The sequence below is a fragment of the Hevea brasiliensis genome, unplaced genomic scaffold (assembly GCF_030052815.1).
Source record: "Hevea brasiliensis isolate MT/VB/25A 57/8 unplaced genomic scaffold, ASM3005281v1 Scaf105, whole genome shotgun sequence".
In the NCBI taxonomy this organism is placed as follows: domain Eukaryota; kingdom Viridiplantae; phylum Streptophyta; class Magnoliopsida; order Malpighiales; family Euphorbiaceae; genus Hevea; species Hevea brasiliensis.
The window spans coordinates 118,437-129,493 of NW_026614592.1; positions in this window are offsets into that span (position 1 = coordinate 118,437).

Here is an 11,057-nt window from a genome sequence, read left to right on the forward strand (position 1 = left end):
TTTGAATAAAATGTTTGGAATTGATTTTGTGTTCACACTTAGCATGACAGTATGATATCATTCCTTCTCCATTTATGGGGTTGTGATCGTTTATTTTCCTTCTCCATTTATGGAGTCGTGATCATTTATTTTTCTCCCTCTCTAGTTTACCAGTTGAGGTGATCGGATGAGTACTCATTATATAGCTAGCTCCCTTCCTCATTGATTTCGAATAGTGGGGTTGTGATTGCTTTGTCGTGGTGTACAACGCGGCATTGATCGGAAATTTGTGTCATGGCTTAAGTTGTGAATGAATTGGCAACACTGTATTCTTAACTTATTCGACTAAATTGTGCTGTTATGCGATTTGATAATTTGTGAAATGAAGTTAAATTCTTATTGACATTTACTGTCTTTCGAATTTAACTATGTTTTGATTATTGAGATTTATTGTGAGATTGTGAAATGAATTTAAACTCTTATTGACACATACGGTCTTTTGAATTCAACCATGATCTGACTTACTAAAATTTATTGTGATATTGAGAAATGGAGTTTAAATTCTGGTTGACAATTATTGTCTTGAAATTAACTATGGTTTTACGTATCCATCTTTTATTTGAATTATGAATTATGATTTAAATTGTATTTGGTTAATGTTGTGCACCACTGAGACATTGTCTCGATAGCTTTATTCTTTATCGCAGTGTAGGCAGACAGAGATAGGGTAGCAGACTAGACCGCTAGTACCTCCAGAGACTAGGGTATAATGAGTATACCAGTATTCTGTATTTTGTAATGTAATGTATGTTCACTGTATGTACATATTATTTTTGGTTTTGAGCAGTTGTAAATTAAAATTGTACATTGGAGTTGTAAAGTAAATTATGAGATATTTTGAATTGTAAAAATTGTATTATATTTCCTTATCTCAGACTTTGAAAAATTTCTATGGAATTGAGTTAATAAATTGTTGTGTTGAGAAATGTATTGGAGTTGAGATTTGGAAAATTATTGAAATGTCTTTTTACAGGTTTTCTGAAGAACTGTTTTATCCAAAATACAGATGGCACTCTGCCAAAATTTTTACAGAAACTCCAAATAATTCAAATATGTTAGTTCTATCACTTCAGTTTAAAAAAATTTTTAACACCTGTAAATAGTGCTCACCATTGTAAAAGAAGTAAGAAAAGTTTTTAAAATCCCTTGTAGTGTATTTAATGGATTATCAGTAGACGGAGTTGGTAATTCATTAGGTATACTACGGGATCATGTTATGCCTTACAGAGGGGTAGGGTGTGACATATAACAAGTACCAAATAAATAAGACTACAAATAATTACTAAAATTTTGTCTGCATGAGACATCAATATACACACTGCATATTTATTTTCTTCTAGTTCTTTTTATTTTATTATTGGCACAACTAAGCATTATTGCTTAGTGCGTTACTTTTTGCTATGCATAGGTACTGGAGATATGGAGCGCGATCCCAGTAAACCCCAGTCAGGGTCAGAGTCAGATCTGCTAGTGTCCTGTCTCACCTCTCAGCTACAGTGCATTGGTAGGATGCTAGGCTATATTTTATATTTTGTGTTTTGTATCTTTGTAAATTTTGTAATTAAACTTTTATTTTATCATGTATATTGAAACTTATATGATTATGTATTAATGAAATTATCTATAAATGGTGTTCATAAATAAAAGTTGAGTATTTATTTATGATTTGAGTATAAATATGATGTGAATTGTATGATTGAAAAGCTTGAGAAATTGATGAGAAATTATTAAGAATTAATGACATATTTGGAGTTGAGAATGATTGAAAATGTATAGGAAGTGTTTTTCACAGGTTCCGAAGAACTGTTTTCTCCATTTTTAGCCAGTACTCTGCCAAATTTTCTACAAAATTTTTGGAACCTCGAATAAATTTATAATTTCAATAAATGACTTAAATGAGTTAAATTTCATAAATTATACTTCATAACCATGAAGAAATAAATTAAGGAAAGATAAAATATATGAGATAATATATGGTATTCTGGTACACTATGTGGCATATCTTGCTCGGTTACATTGTAGACGGGTAAGTGGTGTCACATATCTTGTATATATTTTATTAATAAAAGGCAATTTCACTTTTCTGTTTACATAATATATCTATGTGTAATAGAAAAGGTCCATTGATATTTTGTTAGAAATTCTATTCTTAAGTTGTTAAGAATATGAGTGACAGTATTTCTAGCACAAAGTATCATAAATTGGTTCACTATAGAGGATACTTCACACAGGACATGACTTATCCAGAAAGATTATATTCATGTTTATTCCCAAGGTATTTATATGAGATATAAATAAGATGAAATTGTGAGTCTCATGCCATATAACAAACATGATAGGCACTTATACATGATAAGTAGGCCGAACCAATGACGCATATGACAAGCACATGGAGTTTACTCTTGTCAATGCATTATCATATATCATATCAGTGCATATAATCTTTAGACCTGAGATAACATAGTTATCTTATATATAGGCGGTTTGAGTTTGATACTGCTTTCATACTTGTACTGTGTATGGGCATATGGGCATGTGTTGGCTCCTACTAGTTATATATAGAGATAGGTGTTGATCAAGATGGAATCTGTTACCCTAAGTAAATAGGGATAAAATCCTATGTTCATTTAATTGTTCTTGATGTTTCAAGTTCCTGGCCAAGACAGACAGATTTAGTCAAGAAAGAGTTTCTAACAATAAAATCTAATTAATCAAGAAATGGAATTAAAAGAGAACATAATGTTCATAGCAAATGGGGTTTGACATTAACCATGACTCCAGCTCGAATTGGGATTTTATAACAGAGAGATTCTAGTGCATGGTAGCATATGATTAGAGGCTCATTTAGGGTATTCCTTGTTACTAATTGGGTGGTCATGGCACGCTATGCTAGGTGTCAACCATGGTTTATGAAATGCCTAAGATGAATTAGAGAAATCATTTATGGTAAGAAAGAGTTCTGATGATATTAAGAGTTAATATCATATCTTATTGCCAATTAGTGATGAGCCTAGTGAGTCACACACATACACAAGATAATCACCAAGTAAAATGTGATTTAATTAAATATTTAAAGAGTTTAATTAATTAATTAAATAGGTTTGGTTTGCAATGAGATTGCAAAGTCCCTAGCATGGCTTGAAACCAAATCTATGTTATTGGATGTATAGTATAAGTTAAATTTATATTTAAAGTGTTTAAATATGAATTTAATTGTGAGAAATTAATTAATAGACATTAATTAATTTATATTTGATATAAATTGATTACAGGAAGAGAAATAATGATTTTGGATTGAGAACTCAAAATTGCAAGATAAGGGTAATTTGGTCATTTCACATGGTGACATGTGGCACCATGAGATGGTGACACATGGCATCATATAAGTTTGCCATTTGTCTTCCTATCATGCAAGGTGATCTAAGTCAAGATTAAGTCTAGCTTTGACACTTGGCTTAATATGATTAAGTCAATTAGAAATAAGATGCAATGTGGAGGTGACATGTGGCATAAGGTTTAAGTGACTTAATGACCTAATTATAAATGGGAAATGAAAGAAGAATAAAACATAACACTCTCTTGTCTAAAGGTGGCGGCACACCTCTCTCCCTATCCTCTTCATCTTTTCTCATCAATTCAAAGAGAATCACTGCATTCCCTTTGAATTAAAATTGCTAGAAATTATTTCTAATGTCCTATACACACATACAACCTCTCTAAAGGCAAAAACCCAAATTATAATTGGTTGGCAAGGCTTGAGAAGCTGATTTGGGGGCTGTCCATTGGTGATCTTGGTGTGGACAAGCTAGAGGGACAACACTTGGGGTCCTAGGTGGTTCCTAAAGGTGCCAATCACATCTATAGTGCATCAAAGATGTTAGTGCTCAAACTCCTCCTTTAAATTAGGGTTTAAATGAATTAATTTGTTAATTCACAATCTTAATGGCAAACATAGATCCTAATACATATTAAAAAGTGTTTTAATATGCAATTGAGCATTGAAATTAATTAGGCACATAAGAGATGTGGCATGATGCATGAAACCCTAGAAGAAAATTTTTGAAATTCAATACTCCAATGAACCAATCACCATGCTTCCGCTCCTTCACAGAGGACAGAGGCAGAGGTCCCGGTTTTCCCTGAGGAGAGGAGGTCAGACGCGTGTATTAGTTGGTAGTTCTCCGGGTCCTATAGCATAGAGATCAGCCCTAGTGCCAATTTGTACACATTGTGGGAGGAGCAACAGAGAAGAGTGTAGATTGCTGACAGGTGGATGTTTTAGATGTGGGTCCACAGAGCAATTTTTGAGAGTGCTCCCATAGCTCCACCACACACTTAGAGGTTTGCCTGACAGCACAGAGGGGTAGAATACCAATGAGACCAGAGATAGCTAGTACATCACAAAGGGCTTCTGAGACTATAGAATAGCCTGGGGTTGTAGTAGCACCCCGTATGTATGCTATGGCTTAGGAGAAGCCAGATCTGGTAGACGTTTCCAGAGGTACATTTTCTATTTATAATACCTTTAAATATGTATTGATAAACCCTAATTATATTTATCCTTATATATGCATTATACCTCCTATTGAAAGAGGATACCGATAGATGGGTTAGAAGATGACATACTTGTCACTAACCCCATAGGCCATAAGGTGATGGTAGATTATCAACCGAAAAGGATCGTATTAAAGATAATGAATAGAAATAAGAAGGAGACTGTATATGAGATGAAAGAAGATGGGTACAGAATTGATTGAGGATAAGTATAGGAAAAATCTTATCTATTGGGATATAATGTGGTAATTAATGTTCTCAATGTTTGTGCTATAAGCTGTAGATTACAGTACCAATTTGGGACTATTGTGTAGAGCTATGTATTTTCGATAGTAAATCTAGATGAAGATAAGATTGTAGAGCTAGATCTAATAAAACATACTAAAGAGAAAGCGAAGTATTATAAGACGAAAAAGCGAAGAGACAAGGAGATAGTGGTTCCTCGATTATTTACACTGGATAAATTTTGAGGATGAAATTTTATTTAGAGGGGAAGAATTGTAACATCCTCATCGTAGGTAGTCCATACGTTCTACTGTTCTGACGACTAATGTCTGTCCGGATAGCCAGAATGTCTGGAACTACACTTAAATGATAGTGAGGAGACATAAAATGATGAAATATATGATAAGAAAATACAAGAAAAATTAAGGAAAAATAAAAGAGATGAAATATAATTAGGTTAAATAAGCTGTGGTTCTAGTGATGGGTGACCATATTGGGAAGTCACTGTGTAGACAATTGACGACCCTAAACCCGCGAAGAACCCTAGGAAATAATTTTCGAGATCTAATTAAGGGTTTATTGAGATATAATTGACATTAGAAATGTCAAAGAAAATTTAGTTAATCAGTACAGATGAAAATGAAAATTAAAGGAACCGTCGGATCAAGGATTTAATAGGTATTACCGAAAAAGTTGGACTATAACCCGAAGAGGGGCATTTTTGTCATTTGACACCTAGAGTTGACTTTTGACCTAAATGTCTATTAAAATAAGTGATATTAAATTTTAAAAACCTCATGAAAACATAAAATTACATGTAATGTAATTTAAGAAAATGTGGGGGAATAATTACAAATATTGAAACTTTGATTATAAAAATAATTAATTAAACTTAGTGGAGAGTATAAAAGCCATAAGAAGACAAACTCCACCGCTTCACTTTCATTTCTTCTTCAATCTTCTAACCATGGCCGAAATTGGGTTCTTCATTTTCTCCATGAAAGTTTTCATGCAAGCTTAGAAATCCCTTCCTTCTCAATATAAAATCACAAGATCACTTCATTAAACTTTGTCTCCACACCTTGGGAAGGCTATAGGCAGCAACAAGAAGTGGAAATTTTGAAGTTTTACAAGCTTGGAAATTCCTTAATTAAAGGTTAGTGTTTATATCCTCTTCCTTGCTTCATTAAAAATTGAATTGAGGTTGATTTGAGTTGATGTGCTAAGAAAATTGAAGAAAATGATGAGGAATGGTGAGCTCTTCATTTTGGCAGCTGTGGGAAATTTGAGAATTTGATTAATTCATGTATGAAAGAGATGATTTGCGATGTTGATTAAGGTAATTATATGTGTTAGAATTTAATTGCATGTGTAGGTTTGAGGCTGACAAATTGAATTAGGGTTTTATGATAATTATGGAGACTTTGTGTAATTGTTGAAATTGGCAAATTGAGATTGTTTAATGAGACTTGTGTAATTATTGAAAGCCTTGAGAAGCATGGGAGTATGATTAATTCATACATGTAAATGGAGATTAGTGATGTTGATTGATAAGTAACTGAAGTTACATGTACTAGAAAATTTATGGAATGTAAATTGTTGACTTGGACCATTTGAATTAGGGTTTTAAATTGATTATTAGAGACTTGTGTAAATTGCTGGAAATTTGACCAATTGAGATTTGATTAATGATATTAGAAGTGCCATGAATGCAAATATGTAGTTGTCGACACCATATTTTGGCAGTCCACCGAAGTCAAGGGACTGTGAAATCAACTTTATCATCCACTCTCAGCCAATGTCTTTCGATCACAAATGACTTTTCCGAACTCACTGATTGCTCGACCATGGAATAAATTGATCCTATGCTTAGTTAATGGTTTTTCCGATCTCTTATCAGAGGGGTTCGAATCAATAAGGGGTCCCCAAACCATCCAGTCTTGCTTCCAATCTCTTTTTACAAATATTGTGAAACTTCAATTGGCTGATGTCATGATCGAGCTTCTCACTTGAATGCCCTAGATATTCTTTAAAATGAAGTTAAGATTTTTACCCAGTATAATGACGATCCAATCTTTAGAATTCAAATCAATGTCAAATCTTTCCAATTCAAATGTTTTAAACTCTTACCCGGTATTTAGTTGTGGCTTAGTCTGATCTCAAGCTAACGTGTAATGTTTTTGCGATCTCTTATACTTAGGTTAATAGTTGCTTTTAAGACAATTAAGTACTCATACAATTTGGACACTTTTCGATCTCATCAAGAAATTGAACAGAAGAGGACTTCATTTTATTTCAAAGAAAATTTACAAATCATTTGGCTAGAGGGTCTCCCCCAGCCTGCTCTCCAGATACATCATCATTCCTCTCATCCTCTCTCTCTCTCTCGGGCTCCTCCTCGCTCCCCTCTTTATCTCTAGGAGCAAGATCCACCATCCAGTAGAAGTCTTCCCTAGGATAACGCCTTTCGAGATTGGCCAGCAGATCGCCATGTGCATTCACATAGGCACCAGCTTCCCTCGTCATAATCTCTTCTTCTTTAACTCTGATCTCTTCGATAAGGCGAGTGACATCAGCAGTTCGGAGGGCCCGAGCTTCTTCTAGTTCATGCTCAAGTTTGGTTTACCTGTCCTCATAGGATTTCATCCGACCCTCAATCTCAGTGATATAGTCCTGGGCTGACGAAAGTTGGGCTTGGGCGGAAGCAGCATCCTGGACCGCCTTTAAAATTTCCTGCCTTAGAAGATGGGCCTTTTCCCTGATTTTATGTTGATTCACCAAGCTCTCTATGCTCAAACTCATCGTCTAAGTCAGAATATCATCAATACTATTGTGGGTCAGCCTGTTCCAGTCATCCTGGAGGCATATAGTGGCGCCCAAAACCTTGGCTAAACCAAGGTTCCCCCGAACCAAGCGGTTCTTCTTGAGAGAGTGAATGAGGACCTGGGCACTATAGGAGAAGGTCCTCACAGTAGGTCGAGAAGGGCCTCCCTCAGAGGAAACAGGTGGAGGTGGTGGTTCTTCCTATCGAGGAGGGGAAGGAGCGATCTCCACCTTTGGGATCGGCTGTTCCGAAGGACGAGACGAAGAGCCCGGCACTTCTACTGAGTCCCGCCTTGACATTTGGGACATCGCAGCAATCTTCATTTCCTGAACTTTCTGAGTGATCTCTCTCTTTCGCTTACGACCCTCCTTCACGCTTTTGCCTCCAGCCATACCTGTATAAAAAAAAAAAGTTAGTGAGTTCACTTAAGTTAGGAGGTTAAAGGCTCAGGTTATACCGATCCCGGGTCCGAGGTCAGAGAGTTGCAGCTCGTAATCTTCATTGGCGATCACCCGCATAAGCCACCATTTCAGTTCGGCCATTACGGCATATAGGCAAGAATAGTTATGGGTGCCTGCCTGCTCCTTCAATTCCTTTACCATGGCGTCCTCGTCTCTATTCAAAGTGATCTTCTTTGGAGCCGAGGGGACTAGGTATTGCCAACTACGTGGGAAACCTTCGAAGCCATTTGGGATCTTATTCCTCAATATAAAGAACCGATTCTTTCAGTTCTTCAGCGAAGAGGGGAGGTCGGTAAAAAGTCCACAGTGCGGCTTGGCTTGGAAGAACTAGTACTTATTGTCCTTCCTATGAGTAAGCCTATGCAACTCAACAAAAACCTTCGCTATAGGCTCGAGCTTTTTGGCTCGGCATAACCCTCTGAAAGCCACCAGGATCCGCCATGAATTAGGGTGCACTTGGGCTACGCTTATATGATGAAGTTTCAGAATGGTCTCAAAGAAATTGTCCAAGGGAAACTGAAGTCCAGCCTTCAATTGCTCTCATACACCATGATCACGTCATTTTCTTCAAAGAAATGATTGGCTCGGAGATCGCCATGGCATCGTATAAGCTCAAAAGAGTCGGTTCAGAGGTTATACTCTTGACTAATGGACTGTAGGTCGATTTCTTAAAGGATCGATGGTAATTCATCTAGGGGGAGATTTTCTTTCCCCGAAGTAGAGGCCCGTTTGGATTAAGCCTCCCGAACACAAGCTGGGACGGAGATTGCATAAGGTTTAGGTCGTCCACTTGGCCTAATTACCTCAACTTCATTCGATGTCCATGAGATGTGAACGGAAGGCGGGCTAGCAGCTCTCTGACCCTCGGCGCCGCTCATTTTCAGGGAAAACAAAAGAAATTAACCAAGAAGAGAATCAAAATCCTTACCAGAATGTGATCGATGCCGAAAAACTTGAGAAAATGAGAGAAAATGCTAGGATTGCTAAGAGAGGTTCTAAAAATGACATAAGGAAATGACTGACTCACTTCACCCCTATTTATACCCGTCTGGGCATTACATGACCATGAAGTCCCAAGCGATGCATCGGTTAGCGGAATTGGGTTGCTTTCTTGACACGTCGCAAAAAGGTTCTATAAACATATAAAAAAAATCACACAAATGAGATTGGCTAAATGGAATAAATTTTTAAACTCAGGGATCGGCAGATAGCGACCAGATTAAATGCACTTGTCAGAGATCGGAAAATAAATAATGCGATAATAAAACAAAAACATTTAACTAAAATTTCATTTCATTTTCAAAAGATAGGATTACATCAGTTGGGCGATCTCAAAAGATCGGATTGCATTTTTGGGGCAATCTCAAAAGATCAGATTACATTATTGAGGTGATCTCAAAAGATTGGATTACATCATTTGGGTGATCTCTAAAGATCAGCACTACATCTTGCCTAGTAATGGCCAATGTCAAAGCCTAGTCTTGTGGCTAAATCAAAAGATGTGTTGGATCAGAAAGCCAGCCACAAGTGTTGGATAAATGTGCAGTTCAGATAGGGTTGACTATGACTCTCATGATATTGAGCGGAGTCATCGCCGATGTTATCGAACAGAACCGAGCTGCAATCGGGATGCCCGATGTGGTTGGGAGCCAAATGAACTTCAAGAGGCGATCACCGACATTAAGATTAAAATTAGCAGTTCTCTTGCCCGAGATCGGTTCACCGATTATATTGGTAGACCGATTCAAGATCGGCACAATCGTCACTTTCGATCTTGATCGGTAAATTAGTCCGGTTCCCTCACTGTCATTAGATGTTGTCCTCATGGTTCTCCGATCGTCGGGATCATAAATTTTGGGGTGAAGGGTGAAGAAAACAGTCGGAAAAAGATCAAAAGTAGTCACCATAATCAGAATTATTACCGAAGAAGCTAGAATTGGAGAAATGGAGAAACGGAAGGAGGAGAAGTGAAGTATGAAGGGGATTTCTAGTTGGTGTATATATATAGGCTTGAGCATTTATTGCATGCAAAAACCGAAGCGTATGCATCGGTAATTGAAGAATTAATTGCTTTGACCAAGGCAGGTCAGATAACAAGAAAAATCTAGAATGGGAGAGATCGGGAAGCGATGGGGGACACGATATGAGAGAGATCGGAAAAGAAAAAGGTCATAATAGAGAGATTGGAAGAAATAGAGATCGGAAAGCACGGAGGGATTAAAATAACTTTCAATCAACCCTCTCTATAATCAGAGCCGAGTTAGTTAAAGCATTACAGGAATGATCAAATCTCCACCGCACGCCTCATTTGCAGAATCGCCCACCTAGTTGACAGACGCTAAAACAGTTATGGCAGTCCTGTACACCTCGATTTCCACCATTGATTATACTTGTAAGGACGGACCCAGAGCCCTTGGATCAAAAGCAGACGATAGGTTTGGCGCTTTTCATTCCCAGCACTCGGATCCATCTTGTAAGGCAAGAACCTGAGCCGTTGGATTAAGAGAAGAAAGGACAGATATTCTGAATGAAATCTCAACCCTCCATCTTGATTCTCTTTAATTCTCAGACATCGAATTATGTCCTTTTGAATCCAAACCCTTCGTCTCCCTAGGAGAGTTCCTGACCCTTCATTAGGAGCACCGGTTCCCTATAAATACCTGCATGCAATACTATAGAGGGGACGGACAAAAAAAAGGTGGTGGTGATTATAGTGGAAAGACTCTGAAATTTGATTTAGTCTTGCTACTTTGCCATTCTGAACTTTTGTAGAATCGAGAAACTTTAGAAACTAGTTTTCTTGAGTATCTTCATTGAAGGAGTTCTGGACCCTGAAATTTTTCATTTCAATGTCTGTTCATTACTCTACAAGACCATTTTTTGTTCAGTTTCGTCTTCACCACCCTAACATCAATATATTATTCTCTTAGCTTAACTTCATTTTGACCCAGTTC